General features: G+C 51.2%; 1 long non-coding RNA gene across 1 annotated transcript; it reads left to right on the plus strand.

Annotated features, from left to right (window-relative positions):
* The first annotated feature begins 8,829 nt into the window (after positions 1-8,829).
* On the plus strand, positions 8,830-14,300 carry LOC121031336 (uncharacterized). The gene is made up of 2 exons (XR_005790690.1): positions 8,830-8,980; positions 13,953-14,300. It is a non-coding gene; the product is annotated as an uncharacterized LOC121031336 (long non-coding RNA).
* Positions 14,301-20,869: the final 6,569 nt, after the last annotated feature.

Genomic DNA, 20,869 nt, shown 5'->3' on the forward strand with positions numbered 1-20,869 from the left:
CGCAAACAATCCAGCACTTTCCCTGTTCACCCCAGCTGCCCTGTGCTTTTGTCATTCACTCGCTCACGGTTTGGGCTCCCGGGAGAAGTGGATCCCCCGCGACCTGAGCGTAAGCGGCTTACTGGGATGTGGTTCTGGGAGGCATGTGTGCGGCGAGGAAGGGCGTAAAGCCAAACAAAGGTGAACCACCCCGGGAGTTACCGTTGTGAGCAGTGGGTGCTCGGTCCCGCAGAGGACCTGGGACACAGCAGTCCTGCTCAGAACTGTCCTTCCGAGGGGGAGGAAGCTGGGGTGTCTTTCCAGCCGCACCTCCCTTGTTTGTTGAGGGTTACCCTGGGCGTTCACTCCAGTTGCTGGAGAAGGTGGCCAGGCCAGAGACACAGAAGATGGCCTTCGGGGGGTAGGGGGCAGGAATGTCTTCCCAGGGTGGCCTGAGAAATGAGGATGGGGCACCAATGGCCTCTGCTCATCTGTTACCTGCACTCAATCTCTCACTGACCCCACTGCCCCGGGGCTCCATTCCCGCAGGTCAGAACAAGGTCCTAGAATCTCTAGTCTCCTTGCTCCTTACTATGACCCCGCCTCTGCTGCCTTGCACACCCACCTTAACCTTTGACCTTCCTTTGTAAAAAATTTTTTTAATGTTTTTTAATTTATTTTTGAGACAGAGAGAGACAGAGCATGAACAGGGACACAGAGCATGAGCAGGGGAGGGGCAGAGAGAGCAGGAGACACAGAATCGGAAGCAGGTTCCAGGCTCCGAGCCATCAGCACAGAGCCCAACGCAGGGCTTGAACCCACGGACTGTGAGATCAAGACCCGAGCTGAAGTCGGCCGCCCAACCAACTGAGCCACCCGGGCGCCCCACCTTTGGCCTTCTTGATTCCACACTTAACCCTTGGATCTGCTGACAGAGTCCCCTGGCATGCCGAGGGCCTTCTCCCTTCTGGACCCTCTCTCCCCCAGTCCCCTGCAGCCCCGTTTGGCTCCCGCTGTCTCTTTTGAGGCTGTGACGTGGTCTGGGGACCTGCCGCCTCTTAGGGGTAACGCTTTCCCTCCTTCCCTCCTGTCTTTGTTGAGAATTACTATGCCATAGACACCAAGCACCTGCTTTGTGCCTGGCAACATGCCAGGGGATGCTGAAATGAGTGACTTGGGGTCCCTGCCCCTGAGAAGCTCCCAGTCTGGTGGCAAGGGCCGGGTCTGCCTCACTTCCTCTGAAAATGCTGACCAACCCGGGCAAGACCACTCCGCCTTCTGAAAGTCCAGATCTGCCCTGTCACTAGTACTGTGAGGCCGTTTGGATGCCTCTCAGAGGGTCCACGCGATGGGGCCCCCGTGCCTACTGCAGCAACCTCCATTGTACCCCCTCGTATTGGCCCCTCCCTCACCCCTGCATCTCAGCCTCCTGCCCCCTCACCCCTGCGTCTTGGGATCGGCTCCCAAATAAGCGACTTATTTAGCTACATCACACCGGTGCCGGGTGTGACGGATGTGTGGCGTGTCCCGGAGCGTATCCGCTTTGCCAGCTTTGGCAAAGGAGGGGACGTATTAGGGACCCCTGCCGTGGTCACATGGCTAAGCCATTTTCTTTAATCTGGCCATTTCAGTAATAAAGCTTTAAAAAGAAAAAAAGAGCTCTATTTTAATATCATTATTTTCCATTGGTGCTTTGTTTCTCTTTTGAATCAAACGAAAATCTCTTTTGTCAACTTTTCTATTTGTCTTCTTTTATTATGGTTTTTGAAAAGTGCTTTGAAAATCTAGGTATTCATCCTTTGTTTGTTATATAAGCTAAATAGCTTCTCCGAGTGTGTGGCTAGTACTTAAGCGTGTTTATGTTATTTTTCTCATAAAGATAGTTGAAATAAAAAAAATAAATGAAGGGGCGCCCGGGTGGCTCAGTCGGTTAAGCGTCCGATGTCGGCTCAGGTCATGATCTCGCGGTTCACGGGTTCGAGCCCCGCGTCGGGTTCTGTGCTGACAGCTCAGAGCCTGGAGCCTGCTTCGGATTCTGTGTCTCCCTCTCTCTCTGCCCCTCCCTTGCTCACCCTCTGTCTCTCTCTCTCTCAAAAATAAATAAACAGGGGCGCCTGGGTGGCGCAGTCGGTTAAGCGTCCTACTTCAGCCAGGTCACGATCTCGCGGTCCGGGAGTTCGAGCACCGCGTCGGGCTCTGGGCTGATGGCTCAGAGCCTGGAGCCTGTTTCCGATTCTGTGTCTCCCTCTCTCTCTGCCCCTCCGCCGTTCATGCTCTGTCTCTCTCTGTCCCAAAAATAAATAAACGTTGAAAAAAAAAAATTAAAAAAGAGCTACCATCCGTCTGGTTCCTGGATCTGCTTTTTAATTGTCTCTGAACACAAAGAAACAGAAAAGAGGTGCGATTACTTGGCATTCACCAAACCCCGATATTTACACCAATGAATATATGACTATCTTTTTACTTTTTTTTAATTTAAAAAAAATTTTTTTAATTTATTTATTTTTGAGAGAAGGAGAGACAGAGATGGAGAGAGACAGGTGAGGGGCAGAGAGAGAGACCCAGAATCCAAAGCAGGCTCCAGGCTCTGAGTTGTCAGCACAGAGCCTGACGTGGGGCTCGAACTCATAGACTGTGAAATCATGACCTGAGCCGAAGTCGGATGCTTAACTGACTAAGCCACCCAGGCGCCCTAATTTATTATTTTTTTTAAGTTTATTTATTTTGAGAGAGAGAGAGAGAGAGCAGGGGAAGGGCAGAGACAGAGAGAGAGAAAGAATCCTCAGCAGGCTCCACACCATCAGTTCAGGGCCTGATGTGGGGCTCAAACTCATGAAATGGGAGATCATGACCTAAACCAAAGTTGGACGCTTAACCAACTAAGACGCTCAGGTGCCCCTTTGCTTTATTATTTTTAATCAACTTTACTGACGTATCCTTTGTGTACAATAAAACGTATATGTAGTTTGACAAATTTTGACAAATTATGTGTCCAAGTGATCACCATTCCAGGCAAGACAGAGATGATTTCCATCGCCCTAGAAAGTTCCCTGATGCCTCACTCCAGGCAAACATCCACACCCACCCCAGCCAGGCAGCTTCCAATCAATTTCAGTCACTATAGAATAGTTTGCCTACCTTGCGGCTTCCTGTGTTTGGAAGCATGTAGAAGTTCTCTTCTGAGACAGACTTCTTGCACAAATGTTCTTTCCTTTCTATTACTGAGTTGTATTCCATTGCAGAAGTCTTTGTGTAGTCCTGTGTTTTCATTCTCTTGGGTACATACCTAGGGGTGTGATTGCTGAGACTTACGGTAGGTTTATATTTAACTGTGTAAGAAATTGCCAAACTGTCTTCCAAAAGCGTCTCTCCATTGCACTCCCGGTGTTCTACTAGAATTCTGGGTACGCCCTATTACTTCCAGCACTTGGTAATTTCCACATTTTTTATTTTAGCTGTTCTAGCGGATGCATAGTGTTGTCTCATCCGTACTGTACATTCGTACCTTCTTTTGTGAGGCATCTGTTCAAGTCTTTTGCCTATTTTAAAAATCAGGTTGTTGAATTGTAGATGTTCTCTGTGTATACTGAATACAAGTCCTTTGTTGGGTAGATGCATCGCAAGTATTATCTCCCAGTTTGTGCCTTGCCTTGTCAATTTCTTTTCTGTATTCATTCATTTTGAGAGAGACAGAGACAACACGAGTGGAGGAGGGGCAGAGAGAGAGGGAGAGAGGGGATCCCAAGCGGGTTCTGCACTGCCGGTACAGAACCCGATGTGGGGCTTGAATCCACAAACCGCGAGATCATGATCTGAGCCAAAACCAAGAGTCAGATGATCAACTGACTGAGCCACCCAGACGCCCTGTTGCCTTTTCAATACCTGAATGGTGTCTTTGTTGCTGTTGTTTTTACAATTAGGAAAAAAAAGCTCTATTCCCTTCTAACATTTTTTAAAAATTGTCAACAGCTTTATCATAGTATACATACCATAAATTCACTTCTTTTTAGTGTAATAATGGTGTGGGTTTTTTTTTTCTTTTCAGTATTCAAAAAGGTTGGGAATTACTTAGAGATCCAATGCCATGTTCTTACCAATACTTGCTTTTTCTGGAGGAGTGGGAGACAGCTAGCACTTTTAATGTGTTATTTTAATAGAAATATCTGTTCAAAATCATAAAGAAATACATGCTTCTTATAAATAAAAATCAAACATTGTAGGTAAGAGTAAGTTGGTGACACGCTGAAGGTCAACATCAGCTTTTGGGACTGAGCCAAATCTGATATTTGACTTCAGCTTTGGCTTGACTTTTGGAAGGTCAAATAGTTGATGCTAACTTCAATGTCATTTCTGGAATCCCTGAACTTGTGTGATCAACAATCATATGATTGTCTCATATCTAATCATAACAAGAGCAGTGATAGGAACAAGGCATGGCATTCAGATTTCTTAACAGCTAACCATCCACCGTGAAGTATTAGCAAGCCTTCTTGATGTAACTTGGAGTGGGAATCTCTTTTGTGCTTTATATGCTGAAATTTTGTCAATCAGTTGAGGTAAAAATGTGCTTTTGTTATTGCATAAGCGTACTGCAGTAACTGTGGGTCAAAGTTGTTCACTTTAGGCACGAAAGCTATCACGAGCTTTCAAATAGTTAAATAAACAGGGCGATAGCTGACAAAATAGTGGTAGGAGAGAGTGTGTGAGCTAGACAACCTTAGGAAAAACATTATATCCTTATATCCTTCTTGGGAACCAAAATATTATAAAACCTGGCCTTGCTTGGAAGTGAGCATCTCTTCCGTGAGAGGGGGCCCCCCTCAGCAGAGAGGCCACAAAACGTCCCATCAACGATGGCCCCAAACTACTCTTCCTGCACTGTCGGCCCTTAAAATTTCACTATTGTTTTTTTTTTTTAATTTTTTTTCAACATTTTTATTTATTTTTGGGACAGACAGAGACAGAGCATGAACGGGGGAGGGGCAGAGAGAGAGGGAGACACAGAATCGGAAACAGGCTCCAGGCTCCAAGCCATCAGCCCAGAGCTTGACGCGGGGCTCGAACTCACGGACCGCGAGATCGTGACCTGGCTGAAGTCGGACGCTTAACCGACTGCGCCACCCAGGTGCCCCTCACTATTGTTTTAATACAAAGTTGGAATAATAAAGTTTTCCTATAAAATGATGCCAAGCTTTGGTCTCTTCTTTGACTGAAAATTCTTTTAAAAATATACTTTACATTTTGGAGCAGTTTTAGGTTCCTAGCAAAACTGAGCAGGTGGTGTAGAAATTTTCCATCCATCTCCTATCTCAATGGTATCTTTCAAAAAGCAGAAGTTTTCAACGTGGTGAAATCCAATTGATCAATTTTTTCTTTGATGGTTAGTACTTTTTGTATCCTAAGAATTCTATCCTACCCTCGAGGTCAGAGATTTTCTTCTATGTTTTTTGTTTTTGTTTTTGTTTTTGTTTTAATGTTTGTTTATTTTTGAGACAGAGGGAGACAGAGCGCGAGCGGGAGAGGGGCAGAGAGGGAGACACAGAATCCAAAACAGGCTCCAGGCTCTGAGCCGTCAGCACAGAGCCTGACGCGGGGCTCGAACCCATGAACCGTGAGATCGTGACCTGAGCGGAAGTCGGACGCTTAACCGACTGAGCCACCCAGGCGCCCCTTTTTTGTTTTTTTTTTTTTAAAGGACTTCTACAGTGTTAGCTCTTACATTTAGGTCTAGCATATTTGAGCTAATGACTGCAGATGGGCGCTGTTTCTCTGTCTTCTCAGTGAACAGGGCTGGGAAATCGACAATATGCGGACAGTGCCTCCTGAGTGCAGACTGATACTGCTATGCCAAAGCAAAACCACAGAGTGTTTATTTTTGTCTGAGTGAGTTACCTTCTTGTCTACCACATCCTTTCTTTCTTCCCTAATAAGCATCTCCCCAAGATCACACGGATGTTAGCGTTCAAATATCCCATAATCCTTCCTTTACGTGATCTCATACGCACGCCAGCCGCGATAATAGTCACAGCCAACCACCAGCTCTGATTACTGACCACAGTTAAAAGCGTTTCCACATACGCTTCCCCCTCCTTTTCCCCTGTTCTGTCGTTGCTGGTCTAGAGCTCCGTCGTCAGAACGTAATGGCCGGTAGGTCGATACATACGCATCTGTTCGATGTTCACCACGTCCAGCTGTGGATGCCGCTCGCCGATTTTGATCATCCCCCACTCATGCCCCGGTAGGTTTCTTCAGAAGGAATAACAGGGGCAATGTTTTCCGATTCATGCACGTTGACGACAGTTTCTGTTATCTTTATACGCTCTGCGTTGGAAAATCGGTTTCCCCGAATGTAAAATCTTTGGCTCACGCTGTCTCCTCGTGCGTATCCTAAGTTATTACATTTTCGGGTATCAATCGTTGATGTTTAAAAAAATTTTGCAGCAATCCCGTTTTCTTTACCTTAGACGTCGCATGCGCTTTGTCCCTAAGCTTCCCAAGGACTTTTCCTTTTCCCTTAGCGCCTGTGGTTTTAGTAGACTATGCCTTGGTGTTGCTTGTTTTGGTTCATGTTCTTGGGCCCCCGTCTGTCTTTCAGTGTGGAGCTTCAGGTATTTTGCTCTCAATTAAGTCGTCTTGAATTATGTCTTTTTAAATACTTTTTCTATTTCCTTGCTCTCCACATCTTGAATTTTCTTATTTTATGTTTAGTATTTGTCGCTGCCTTCCACATCTTCTTTGTCTCTATTTTTTACTTTTAGTTAAGAACATATTGTAAGTTTATTTATTTCGAGAGAGAGCGAGTAAGCAGAGGAGGGGCAGAGAGAGGGAGAGAGAAAATCCCAAGCAGGATTCCATTCCATCAGCGCAGAGCCCCCTTGCGGGGGTCTAACCCACGAACCTTGAGATCATGACCTGAGCCAAAACCAGAGTCAGAGGCTTAACCGACTGAGCCACCCAGGCGTCCCTCCATTTTTTATTTTTCAAGATGTATCTGCTTTTCATCTTCCGTTTCTTGTAGGGCGTTTTCCGGGCTGCTTTTTCTTCTAGTTCTGTCTTCATTTCTAAAATGATTGTTTCTTCTATTTCCGATTCTTGAGTTCTGTCTCCTCACTTTGGGGGGGGGGGTTGAGACATACTTTGCATGTTTTTGTGGGGGGACAGAGGATCCGAAGCGGGCTCTGTGCTGACGGCAGACAGCCCGACGTGGGACTTGAACTCACAAACCATAAGATCGTGACTTGAGCCAAGGTTGGACGCGTCACCGACGGAGCCACCCGGGCGCCCCGGTCCTGTGCTCTTTCTAATACTCAGCTGAAAGTGCATGGCTCCCTTGACTTTGAAACTCTTCCTAGGAATTTAGTAGACATTTCTGCAGACACAGTGCCTGGAGATGTAACAGACAAAGAATTGACTGAAGGCACCTGTGTCACTGAGTGTGTGACATTCCTCAAATGAGAAGGGAGGAGACAACTAGCCCACCGTAGGGAGGCAGCCCCCACCTAGCTACGGAAATGGGAGGGTCTGAGCACCGTGCTGGAGGCCAAGGTCGGCTCTGAAGCCCACACCTACTGCACTTGAGTTGTTCGGGGCTTTCCTTCTTTCTTTCTTTATTTTGTTTTTAACGTTTATTTGACAGAGAGAGAGAGAGCGCGTGAGTAGGAGAGGGGCAGAGAGAGAGGGAGACAGAATCCCAAGCAGACTCCACACTGTCAGTGCAGAGATCCATGCAGGGCTCAAACCCATGAAACCACAAGACTGTGACCTGAGTCAAAGCCAAAGAGTCGGAGGCTTAACCGTCTGAGCCGTCCAGGTGCCCCTCTTTGGGGCTTTTCGTTGACACAGGGACGAAAGTGCATTGTGATTTTTGCCAAACGGATTAGGAGGGTTGTGGTCAGGGCTTAATTTCATCTCTTGGGCAAATTTTGGGTGAGCGTCAGTTAGGGACCAGCCTTGTGCCAGGGGCTGGGATCGAGCCACAGACAAGACAGACAGTGTGTGCTCAGGGAGAATTCATGTCCCCTCTCCTGCTCATCAAATTGAAACTTTATGTGCATCAATAAAAATATTTCCGGAGCGCCTGGGTGGCTCAGTCGATTGAGCGTCCGACTTCAGCGCAGGTCGGGGTCTCCCGGTTTGTGGGTTCGAGCCCTGCGTTGGGCTCTGTGCTAACAAACAGCTCACAGCCTGGAGCCTGCTTCGGATTCTGTGTGCGTGTCTCTCTCTCTCCCCCTCCCCGGCTCATGCTCTGCCTCTCTCTGTCTCTCAAAAATAAATAAATGTTAAAAAAAATATATATTTCCAAGCCTCTGAAGTGACAATATCTGCCGACTCAGTGAGAACAACGACTGCCGAAAAACGACTCAGTGAGTTGAACCTCGTTGAAGGTAGAATCCGAACAGGAAGACCTTTGGATGTCTCTCTTTTAAAGTGCACGTACAAATCAAACAAACAAAACAACCCAAAATATCGCATGTGCGTCTGCATTTCTGGTTTTAATTGTCTCCTTCGGGGCCCAAATCAGATTAGAGTTTCTAAGGAAGTGTATCAGCGGGGAGAGTGCAGTCAGGATTCTGTCTGAAGCCCTTGTCTGGAGGGGGCATTATCTTCTGCTTTTGAGCAGATGTTTCTGTGACCTCCAGACCGGCCCATCATTGAGGCCTGACTCAATCGTGAAATGTGATAAGCGAGGCCAAAGGGTCACTTTTATTGTTCAAGAGAATGCTAACGTTCCACAGGACGAACATTTATTAGCTGGGAACTTGTTGGCAGAATTTACAGCCCTTGGGGAAGAGGAGAGGCTCATCAAATGTCAACATCTTGGTTTCCCCACAATTAGGGAAGCCAGAGCCTCCCAAACAGGGTGAGTTTATCAAATCGTGTTCTCCGGGGTGTTTGTCTCCCCGAGTCGGTTCAATTCACTGAGCACCGTTCCACTCTATTGCTGTCTGCCAAGGCCGTCCAGGCTTTTAAAGGCAGGCTGAGAGGCAGAGGAGACCAACAGGTACTGGTCACTTTCTCTGGGCCTGGCAGGACTTCTGCTAGCTCTCACAGTAACCCCGGGGGCTCCGGGGGGTTGTCTGAGGTCAAATATGGTGAAGACAGGTCTTGGGTCAGGGTATCTGCGGCATGGATCCACCTAGGAAAGGCGTGAGCAGGGGGACCACCAGATGGGGACCACCCCATTGTCTCTAGTCTTGGCTGTCCACAAAAGCGTTGGGGACAAGTGAAACTCTTATAGGAGATCACTTGTCTTTGGCTTTAAGGAATCTGAACAACCCAACAGTTTTCATAGGATCAAAATAAATTGAGGGGCGCCTGGACAGCTCAGTCTGTTGAGCTTATGGCTCTGGATTTTGACTCAGGTCATGGTCTCATGGTTCGCGAGATCGGGCCCCACGTCGGGCTCCACGCTGAGTGCAGAGCCTGCTTGGGATTCTCTCTCTCTCTCCCTCTCTCTCTCTGCCCCTCTCTCATTCACATGTACACATGCTCTCTCTCTCTCTCTCTCTCTTTTTCTATTAGAATAAATAAACTTAAAGATAAATAAATAGGGGCGCCTGGGTGGCTTGGTCGGTTAAGCGTCCGACTTTGGCTCAGATCATGATCTTGCTGTCTGTGAGTTTGAGCCCCGCGTCGGGCTCTGGGCTGACAGCTCAAAGCCTGGAGCCTGTTTCCGATTCTGTGTCTCCCTCTCTCTCTGCCCCTCCCCTGTTCATGCTCTGTCTCTCTCTGTCTCAAAAATAAATAAACATTAAAAAAAAAAAAAAGATAAATAAATAAGTTGAAGGTTAGGGCAGCACAGGAAAAGAATTCTTGTCCCCAAGTACTAAGTACTAAGAATTCTTTGGTACTAAGCATGGTTATCCCTGTGGCAAAAGTCAGACAGAGACCTGCTGTTCTAGCATCCATAGTGGGACTGTGTGTGCCTCCCGAAAACCTACTTCTGCCTCCACCTGCCTCTGTCCCTAGCCCTGGGCTCCTGCAGCTTACAAGTCCCCGTGCCACCTCCCGCCAGCCTCCCCAAGAACTAATCTTGGAGGCCTGGGATGTGCCAGGCCCTGGGCGAGGCTCTGGGCACTCTGAGAGCCAACCAAAGTCCCTGTCTTCCCGGGGCTTACGATCTGTGGGGAAGATAAGAGTAACGACGGGCAAACCTGTAGGTCAAAGAAACCACGAGAGACTCTACAAACCGGGTGAAGGCTGGGGGTGTGTTGTGAGATGGGGGTCGGGGGGTGCTATGTGAGAAAGGTGGCCAGCAAAGCCTCTGGGACAAGGGCACAGTCGGGCAGAGACCCGGGTGAGGGGAGGCTGTGAGCATGGCTGAGCTGGGGGCACGGGGCCCAGGTGGCGGCCTTCCCGCTCTTCCTCAGGTCCACTGAGGGGTCGTCCCGGGGCCTCGGTGCAGCCGCTCACCCCGCCCTGACGCCCACCCCCAGGATCCCCGACACTCACACCCTTGTGTCATTCGAGTCCTAATGAATCGACACCCAGAGGGCCCTTCCCCGTTCACCTCCCCTGACCGAGGTGCAGATAAAAACGTTGAGACTCCCAACACTGGAGAAACCAGCCCAAGCAAGGTCAGCTGGCTGCAAGGCATCTGGGCCGCAGTTTGGAGCCCGCCCTGTCTTCCTCGCCCCTCCCCTGGCCTCTGAGTGCTGTCGAAGCGTGATTGATTTCACTTGAACACCCATGGTCTCCGTCACCTGGGCCCCGTCCTCTTCGTGATCATCTGGGCGAATCTGGGTCATGCCCGACTCCTTGTCTTTCCACCTGCTCTCCCCGGCTTCCCCCAATCTAGAAATCCCCCACCCCTCCCAGCCTCTCCATCCCAGGAGAAGACATAACCACCAAGTCACAGACAGAAACAAAGGGCTCCTGGGTGTGTCCCTCATGCCTGGCGTATTAGTCAAGGTTGTCCAGAGAAAGAGAACCAATGGGACATAGATACGTAACGAGAAGATTTGCTGTAAAGAACGTGTTCACACAACTATGGAGGCAGTTGAGAAGCCCTGAGATCTGCAGTCAGCAAGCAGGAGACCCAGGGGAGTTGCTGGTGGAGTTCTTGGCCGAGTCCGAAGGCCTGGGAACCAGGAGGGCCTTGTGTCGCTTCCGGTCTGAGGGAAGAAGACCGATGTCCCAGTTCAGGCAGGCAGGCACGTGGCATTTATTCTTCCTCAGTCTTTTTGTTCTATTCAGGTCTTCAACTACTTAGAGGAGGCCCACCATATTATGGAGGACCATCTGCTTTACTCCGTCTACTGATTCAAATGTTAATCTCATCCAGAAACACCCTCCCGGACACATCCAGGGTATTGGGCCAGATGTCTGGGTGCCCCATGGCTCAGTCAGTTGACACAGAAGTGGCTGTCACTCCCAGCCTTTGGACACCTAACAGCTTATGTCCAATAGCTCCCCCTTGTTCCCCCCTCACATCTGTCTTAGAAGAAAAGGCTTCTGGCCTCTGGTCTGGGGCTGGTCCCTCCCCCTGTGCTCTGGGTCCGTCTCCAGAAAGGAAATCATCCAGCATTTCTATCCCCCCATTACCCAAGATGGCGGTGTAGGTAAAGCTCGGTGTGGGAGGGGAAGGTGCTGGTTCCGGGAAGGAGTCCAGAGTGTGGGGGTGAGGCCTCGACTGCATGACCAGACAGGCATTCCTGTAAAACCCCCGACCCTGACATCTACACCAAACACCCCTCCAGACAAGGCCCTCCCTGCAGCCACCGGGCGCGGGGAGGGGGGGGCACGCGGTCACTCTTTCTTGGGACCTCTTGGTGCCCGGGCCTGCTCTCTCCAGAGAGGTTTCCCTGTCCCTTCATGTCAACCAACCCTCCTGGCTTGAGCAGGATTTTCTCACTGTGGATGTCAGAATTCCAACTCAAAACAGTTAAAGTAAAAATGAGGATTTATTTAACTTTTTTTTAATGTTTATTTATTTTTGATAGAGAGAGAGAGAGAGAGAGAGAGGGACAGAGCATGAGCAGGGGAGGGGCAGAGAGAGAGGGAGACACAGAATCCAAAGCAGCTCCAAGCTCCGAGCTGTCAGCACAGAGCCCGACGTGGGGCTCAAACTCACGGACTGCGAGATCGTGACCTGAGCCGAAGTCGGATGCTCAACTGACTGAGCCACCCAGGAGCCCCCAAAATGAGGATTTATTGATTGACGCAACTGAGAGTTCATGAATGGGGCTGGCTTGCCGACTCTGCTAATACTGTTGGGCCTCAGTTTCCCTTTGCCACACACACACACACACACACACACACACACACACATCATGCCCGTCTGCTGTCCTCTGTGTGTAGAGCTAGTTTTTCTTGCTGTAGGTGAGTTTCTCCGTGCAGTAAGGGGAGAAAGTGTCACAGGCACGGAGAGTGCAGGTGTCTGTCACCCCAGCTCAGCCACCTTGAAGGTAGGCCTTCTCTCTCCCACCCTCCGTATTGGAAGTCCCCGGGTGAGATTGGTCCTGTATAGTCACCTGCATTGCCTGTACGACCACCTTGGTGTGGCCAGAGAGACGGGAGCTCTGATGGGCCAGGCCTGGGTCACGTGACCGCCCTCTTGGCCAAGGTACCAGGTTGGCAGGTGTCCTGGAATCACATGGACGGAGGGCAGAGCAGTTCAAGGAAGGAAGGACCTATTTTAAGAAGCAATGGGAAGGGAGGTAGGGCAGATAAAAACAGTGGATGACCTCCTCACCGCCTGGTCTGGGGGTGTATTGGATTGGGGCCCAACATACTCCGTTGTGGCCTCATCTTTTTTTTTTTAATGTTTTTTTAATTTATTTTTGAGACAGAGAGAGACAGAGCATGAACAGGGGCGGGGCAGAGAGAGAGAGGGAGACACAGAATCCGAAGCAGCTCCAGGCTCCGAGCTGTCGGCACAGAGCCCGACGCGGGGCTCAAACTCACAGACTGTGAGATCATGACCTGAGCGGAAGTCGGACGCTCAATCGACCGAGCCACCCAGGCGCCCCTATTGTGACCTCATCTTAACTAGTTACGTCTGCAGCGACCCTCACTCCAAATAAGGTCATGTTCTAAGATACTGGGGATTAGGACTTCAACCGTATCTTTTGGGAGGGGACACAATTCAATCCCTAAAACCTATTGGGTGGTGAAGCCAGCCTCAAATCCAGAGCTCACGCTTTCTGCCTGAAGGTTGCTGATACTGACGGCTGGCATTTTTGGGTGACTGCTTTGTGCAGGCAGTTGCTCATAGTTTGCCACTTTAAAATGACAGCAACCGCAGGGGCGCCTGGGTGGCTCAGTCGGTTAAGCGTCCGACTTCGGCTCAGGTCACGATCTCCCGGTTCACGGGTTCCAGCCTCGTGTCGGGCTCTGTGCTGATGGCTCGGAGCCCGGAGCCTGCTTCTGATTCTGTGTCTCCCTCTCTCTCTGCCCCTCCCTCCTTAGCACTCTGTCTGTCTCTGTCTCAAAAATAAATAAGCATTTTTAAAAATTAAAAAAAAATCACAACAGCTCTACAAAGTAGGCTTTGGGTCCATTTTATAGGTGAGGAAATCAAGGCGTGGAGAGGTTAAGTGCTCAAAGGCACACAGCTGCTTAGGAACGGAGTCGGGATTCACGCTGGTTTACCTGACTTCACATCCGCTTTGCTCTTGGCCCCGCCTTGCTGAGTTAAGGGGCATAATATAAGCGTTGATGAAGCGCCGTGGGAAGCCCGGCAGACAGAGACCGCTGCTGCCTGTGGATGGTTGGGGACAGGGCTGGCGGACAGAAAAAAATCTGGAAATCCTTCCTGGAGGCAGTGACGTTTTAGCAGAGTCCAGAAGGCGGGGTCAGACTCAGGTGTGCAGAAGTGGCAAGAAAGGGCGTTTTGGGCGAGGCATTTAGCAGAAGCAAGGCCTAGAGGCAAGAAAGTACTGGTCCAGAGTCCACACTCTCCCGGGGGGACAAAAGGAAAGAGCATCTCTGTAACTGGGGACAAAAATGGGGTATTCGTTCTCATCTTCCAGGTTCCCACTATTCTAGCGGAAATCGTGTCCAAAGCCGCTTTCCACCCAAGAACAGGGGACATCCCAAGAAGGCAGCGGAAGCCTGAATTCGCGGGACCAGCCGAGGGGGGCCCCACTGCTTTTCTCCTCTTTCCCACGCGCCCACGGCCAACCCCGTCCAAGCCCAGAAACCAGAGAGCAGCGAAGACGCCCGTCCATCGTCCGGGTCCAGGAGGCCCAGCTGAGATCTGTTTCAACGCACCCACGTGAGAGGGTTCCCAGTGTGTTTCCCCAGTTGCCATGGCTTTGCTTTCTGCGTCAGGCGCTCTGTCTGTCAGACACGACAATTGAATAATATTTTTATTTTTAGGCATGGGTCACCAAGTTTTTTCATTCCACCGTCAGGCTCGCCCCCACACTGGAGCTCCGGGGAACTGAGCCTCCGGTCGCCTGCGAAATGAATGGGTGCAGCCGGGAGCGGGGTGGGGGGTGTCCAGCCTGAGCTGGACACTGTCCTGGGGCCAGAAAACCTTGTCCCGGGGGGGAGGGTGTCCATCATGGCAGAACACGGTGAGGGTAGCTGGTCTTCGCCAAGACCTGGGTGCCGTCGGGCCCGAGGGGCGAGGTCGGCGCTGCGGGAGGGCAGGTGCGTGGGCTGGACCCTCTGTGTGCGGTGGGACGATGTCCCACTATGTGGCGATGGTGCCGGGGAGCAGGCGGGCGCTGGGGCGAGTAGTCAGCATCAACAGAGAGCCACGGGATGCCCAAAGGTGGGTTGCGGGCTTTCAGTGGAGGCAGACGGAAGTTCTCAAGGGTCGAATCAAAGCGGGGGCGCTCAGGAGTCAGACCCTCACATTCGGGGCCGGATAGAGTCAGGCAGGACCTGTATAAATAGAGCAGAGGTCCTTGCTCTGGCCACTGTTGACTTTCAGGGGTGATTGTTCTTGGTCCTGTGCTCTGTAGGGTGTCAGCAGCGTCCCGGCCTTCACCCACGGGATTCCGGACGCACTCCCTTCCCGGTTGTGACAACTAAAAATGTCTGCAGGCCTCCCCCCGCCGCTGTCTCCAGGGCAGCGGGGCTGAGCGCTCTCTGGTTGAGGCTTAGTGGGAACCGGAGGCTGAATGGATTTGGGACTGGGGGACAGACGCAAAGACCCAATCACTGGGACCGGGAACGGCCCCTCAGCTGGCCCCCCACCGGCAAGGGCCTTTGGTGGCAAACGACACCTGTCAGTCCTGGCTAACACCCCCAAAAGGGAACATGGAGGAAGACGCGACAGAGGTAGGGGGCACGTGTGGAAAATAACAAAAGGCTGGAAGATCAGGCGAAGAGACGTCCTCGGGATTGGTTGCAAGGTCCGGTGGTGTTTAGAGAGTTCAGGTGGAGAATGAGTCTTGAAGCAGAAGGGCCCCGGGGAGACAGATCTCCGAGGAGGTGACGAAGTGCTACATGCTGGCGGGCTCTCCCAAGACGTGCTGCGTCGCCAGTGACCCCTTCGTGGGCAAGAGCGCCCCTGAGAGCAGGGGACGCGGCTGGAGCCCAGGCCGGAAAAGGCCCCGCGGGAGGTGAGACGCAGCCTTCGTGCCCCATGAAGAGATGGGCTCCCTCGCTTCTGCGAACGGGTGTGAGTGACGGAGAGAACGTTCCACGTAGTCCCTGAAACACCGCCCCGTCTGGGGGGCAGTGAGGAGCCGCCAACGGCCTGGGGAACCGGGGCGCTGTCACCCCACACCCCTCACAGTGGGGGCGGCTGTCCTGGGAGGGCCCTTCATGGCCAAGAGGTGAGATTTTTCACGTCGGGGCCACTAACGGTGCCAGAGGCTGCGGCCAGGTACCTGGCCCCCTTGTCACCTGGGAGCGCCGTGCGGGTGAGGACACAATAAAAGGTTTCTCTTCAGGCCCGGAGTGAGGGCACTGGGAGGCGTGGGACTCGCACCCGGGCCTTGTGTTTATTTTAAGCCCGGTTCTTATTGACTCTGGACTCAAAGTTGTTCTGCAAAGAGTAGTCACGGTGGGTAATTAAATATTTATGTTCTTATTTAACAACAATTTCCATTTCAGGGAAGAGGCCCAACTTCATCATTCCCCTGGCACTTCTCACCTCTGCCTGGAGCAGGCCCAGCTTCAGGGGGGCCCAGAACGACGTGCCCCTGGCATCGCCAGCGGCGGCCCCCGGAGAGTCGGGCAGAGGGCGGAGCCTCGTGGGGCCAGCCCCGGCCACCGCGGGCAGCGTTTGGTGACCGACCGAGAGCTTGTCTTTGATTATCACCCGTGCTTGGGGGCGAGTCGTGGCCCCACCTCCAACCAGCGAACTTATTTCTCTGAGCCTCACTTTCCTCATCTGTAAAATGGGCGTGAGGCTCTCTGACTTACGGGCGGGCTGCGAAGCTGACATGTGAGGATGAGTGTTCGTGGTTCCCAGAGGTCATGGTGCCCAAGAGTCAAGGGAGAGATGGCTAAGATGAAGGTTCTCAGGCCCCTCCAGCTTTTCTGATTGAGTGAAGCTAAGCTGGGACGCTGGGCCATGGCGACAAGCTTCTAGGTGATTCTCACCCGAGTGAGTGATTCCGTAAGAAACACCGGTGTCTACAAAGGGCTTAGTCCTGAGTCCAGCATGTAATAAGTCCCCAGTCCATGCTGCTGCTAGCGACTGTGACTTTTATTCTAGACCGCTTGTCTCTTGTAACAATAAGGGTACAGACAAATCATCCCCAAATCTAACCACTTTGCTTCCAGACCCCTGCTCACCATCACATTTGCTGCCAACCCAAACGACGTCACCCGGCTAAGCCCAGAACCATCCAGAGGAACCCACCCAGAAAGGGAGGGGTTAGAGAGAGGAGTGGGGCAATGAATGTCATCAACCCATCTCTCTCAGGTATTGTTTTAGAACACAACGGAATCGCACCATCTTTGTCTACCAGGTTCGTTTCGATAAGCACGCGTTGCATTTTTAAAAATTGTTTTTTAACGTTTATTTATTTTTGGGACAGAGAGAGACAGCGCATGAACGGGGGAGGGGCAGAGAGAGAGAGGGAGACACAGAATCGGAAACAGGCTCCAGGCTCCGAGCCATCAGCCCAGAGCCCGACGCGGGGCTTGAACTCCCGGACCGCGAGATCGTGACCTGAGCTGAAGTCGGACGCTCAACCGACAGAGCCACCCAGGCGCCCCTGCATTTTTAATAAAAAACTCCTTGGTTATTTCCCTGCCCCCACAGCACATCAGGACAGTAGTGATAACACAACAAGAGCCGTGACGGTTTCCCAGCACTTCCTCTGTGCCAGGCACTGTGCTAAGTGCTTTTAAATATTAGCTCATCCGACGCCCGCCGTGACCCCGTGAGGTTGTGTGTTGGCTTCCTGTTGGGGCTGTAACAAACTGCCACACACCGGGTGGCTCGAAATAGCCCAGATCTATGATCTTAATAAGATTAATAAGAAGGCTTAAAATGGGGCTAAAATTGAGGTGTCAGCAGGGCTGTCTTTCTTCCGGAGGCTCTAGGAGAGGATCCATTCCACGCCTTTTCCAGCTTCTAGATGCCAGGTGCACCCCTTGGCTCCTGGGTGCCTTCCAACAATGGGGCTGAAAGAATGGATGGCCGGATGGGTGGACGGACGGATGGACAGATGGATACGTGGACACACGGGTGGAGGGACGCATGCGTGGGTGGATGCATGGATGGGTGGACAGATGGGCAGATGGACGGAGGGGCAGAAGGACAGATGGGTGGATGGATGGATGGATGGGCGATAGCTGGGTGCACCCCAGAAAGTCTTGTCTCCCAGGCTCTCATCTCCATGGCTGAGACAACTGAAAAACACCTTCCTCACCCCCGTCCCCGGAGCTGTCATTTTTGTCTCTCCATCAGCATCAGGACACTTCCCACTCAGCTTCGTGAGTGAGAGCCTTTCTCTTTCCAAACCTCCCGCAGAACCAGTCCCCTCCAGTTGTGAGAAAATACGTATGTTGCTTACTCACCAGCCATGCCAGTCAAGGAAACTTAAAACAACGAGATTAGTTCTGCTTTTATTTGTTGGTACAATGGAGAGCATGAAATATTTAACAGCATCGTAATGCGGAACAGATGGGGAAGATACTGCCTTTCAGGGCCTCTCCATCCCTCCGGTCTTCCACCAACAGCCAAAACCTGGCGGCCCTTTAGGACAATTTATGGGCTGGAAGTCAGCCAAGGGACTGCTTGCCCAGGGGCCTCAGAACTGGCCCAACCCTGATAACGCCTACTGGGTTATCCATCAAAGAGGATCGAGTTACAATCTTTTGAACACTGGGCATGCCCCAGGGGATCTAGATGCTACATCGGGTGTAAGTCCTCATCGGCTTTATGCAGTTATCAGCGTTCAGAGAATCCTTTTCCTCTAGTGCTGATTATGTCATGGAATTTCCACCCACAAAACCCGAAAGCTTGCAAAATCACCAAGGAGTACATTTTGATTGGGTTTTGTGCTGTGCAACCTTGGGCAAGTCTGTAACCTCTCTGAGCCTGTGTCTTCAGCGGCATGAAAAACGAGGAGAGCCAGCTGGAAGTCCCTGTGAAGCTCGAGTGAGACAATGTGTATAAAAGTCTGGTGATGGCACATCGTAGGTACTCAAACCAGGTGGGTGAGTGCCCAGGGTTTGAACGATGGCTCTACTGAGAAACATATCATGTGAGCATGGTGTCTGGGTCTGCATCCCACATAGAATTTAGATTTTTTTTTTTTTTTTTAGTTTATTTATTGAGAGAGAGCGGGGGAGGAATAGAGAGAAAGGGAGCGAGAGAGAATCTGAAGCAGGCTCTGCGCTGTCAGCACAGAGCCTGACGTGGGGCTCGATCTCACAAACCATGAGATCACGACCTGAGCCGAAATCAAGAGTTGGATGCTTAACTCACTGAGCCACCCAGGTGCCCCAGAATTCAGAAATTTTGAACCAAAAGGAACTTGGGGGATTATTTAGACTAAAGGACGCAAAGCAATCCTTTGGGTCACATCCAGCCTAAAGACACACACACACACACACACACACACACACACACGGCACAGGTATTTTTTAATTATTCAAATTAGTTGCCACGTAAAAGACTTTCTCTCAACATTAAAAGCTGAAATCTTGTGTGATCTAAGAACTGTCAGACGTATGACCCAGAGCGCCCGCACCCACCTGGCAACGACTGACAGGGCCCCCAAACCTTTTTCCGCAATGTTTTTGCAAGTGACCAAGTCTCTCATTTGTGTTTCCTACCTGGGTTCTGTGAGCATGGGAATTCGTAAACCCAGCTCGAGAGCAATCCTCTCCCTTTACGAGACAAATAAGGTAAAGGGAAGAGATCCAAATATGCACCCCCCCCCCCACCACCACCACGGCCATGGTGGTCACCCAGGGATCTTGGAGCTCTTTGCTTATTCAAGCCTCAGGGTCCTCAACCCAGTGCTTTGGGGCAGTCATCCAGGTGAACCTATCCGGTACCTCTGGACTGAGTGATTTGGTTCAACATTCTCCAGCCCTGCTATATTCTGCACCTTGAGGCCTTTCTTCTCCTTTCTTTCTTCCGTACCCAAGACATAGTCTTGGGGGTTAGATACAATAATGCCTTTGACATCTATTGTGAGAACCAAAGGAAATAATGTCGGTGGAAATGCCTAGCAAACTGTGAATATTGCGTTATCAGGGTATTACGCCTCGAATGCATTACTCATAAAACAAATGGCTCCCTCCCTGGCTCCCCCCCAACTCCTGCATAAACTTGGGTTTTGATACATGTTGCTTGTGGGAGGTGCTCTGGCATCCCAGACTATACGCGTTTTGTGTTCGGCCCCCTGGGCCTTTGGTCAGGGTCGGCCATGCCTTTCAGCCAAAACATGATTGTAAGAAGATGTTTCTTCAATTAAATGCAATCTCTTTCTTTATAGCCCCCGCATGACTGACCCCCTTCCCTGACCCCAAAAGGCAAGACTTGCTGCGTCTTCAGATGCTGGCTCTGATTTGCTCCGGGCCCCACCTCCTCCTGACCTCACCCACCAAAAGGCTCATTACCCCACACAACAGCCTTTTTCTTTTCAAGCTCAGTTAAAAAAAAAAAAAGAAAGAAAGAAAGAGAGAGAGAGAGAGAGGGAGAGAGAAATGTCCGTTTTCTTTTCCTTGCCCACAGTAATCCTCAAATTATGCCCGATATCCGGTACAGAGAAATGACCCCGAATTTAATTTTCTGGTTCCCGAGGAGACTTCGTCAGGCCAAGAGTCTAGGAGGGAACCCCCAGGGATGCGCCCCTGAACTCTGGTGGGGCTCTCAGCCACAAAGTCTGGACGGAGGGCCGTGTGCGTCCGTCTGCGATGTGTGTCTGCACAGAGTGCGTGTGGGGCGCAGGTGTGTCTGTGCACGTGATGCGTGTTAGATGTGGGCACATGCGTGTGCACGTGTGCACGTGCACCTGCAGGGCTCATCACGGGAGGCCCCAGCATGAAGGATTAACCACAGGCAACCCTGAGTCCTCAGCTCTGCCTGTGTGTCCCTCTCTCGGTGTGTCCCTGGTGGTCACGTGGATGACAGTCTCAGGAGGATTGGCACGGCTCTGGGAGTTCTGCAACGCGCTTCACGGCTCATCCCCCGCTTGGCAGCGAGGGGCTCAGAGGCAGAGGGGGCCCTCGAGTTACCTAGAGACACAGAGGGAGCTGGTGGCCACCGCTGGGACTGGAAGCAATTTCTCCTGACACCCAGTCCGATGTTCTTTCTGCCTGGGCCCCCTTCAGGGGGGTCAGGGCCCGCCTGCAGGGAGCTGGTCTTCCAGAAGGACCTGGCTGAGATCCAGGGGCGAACAGCTTGGATACAAGGGGTGGCTGGGCTGGAAGTTGTGCAGGCGACAGCCCTGAGCAGGGTCTGACAAATGCTTCTCGAAAGGGCCCGGTAGGAAATGGTTTAGGCCTTTATAAGCTAAGA

Source organism: Herpailurus yagouaroundi, unplaced genomic scaffold (genome assembly GCF_014898765.1).
Source record: "Herpailurus yagouaroundi ecotype Mexico unplaced genomic scaffold, PumYag 141, whole genome shotgun sequence".
NCBI lineage: Eukaryota > Metazoa > Chordata > Mammalia > Carnivora > Felidae > Herpailurus > Herpailurus yagouaroundi.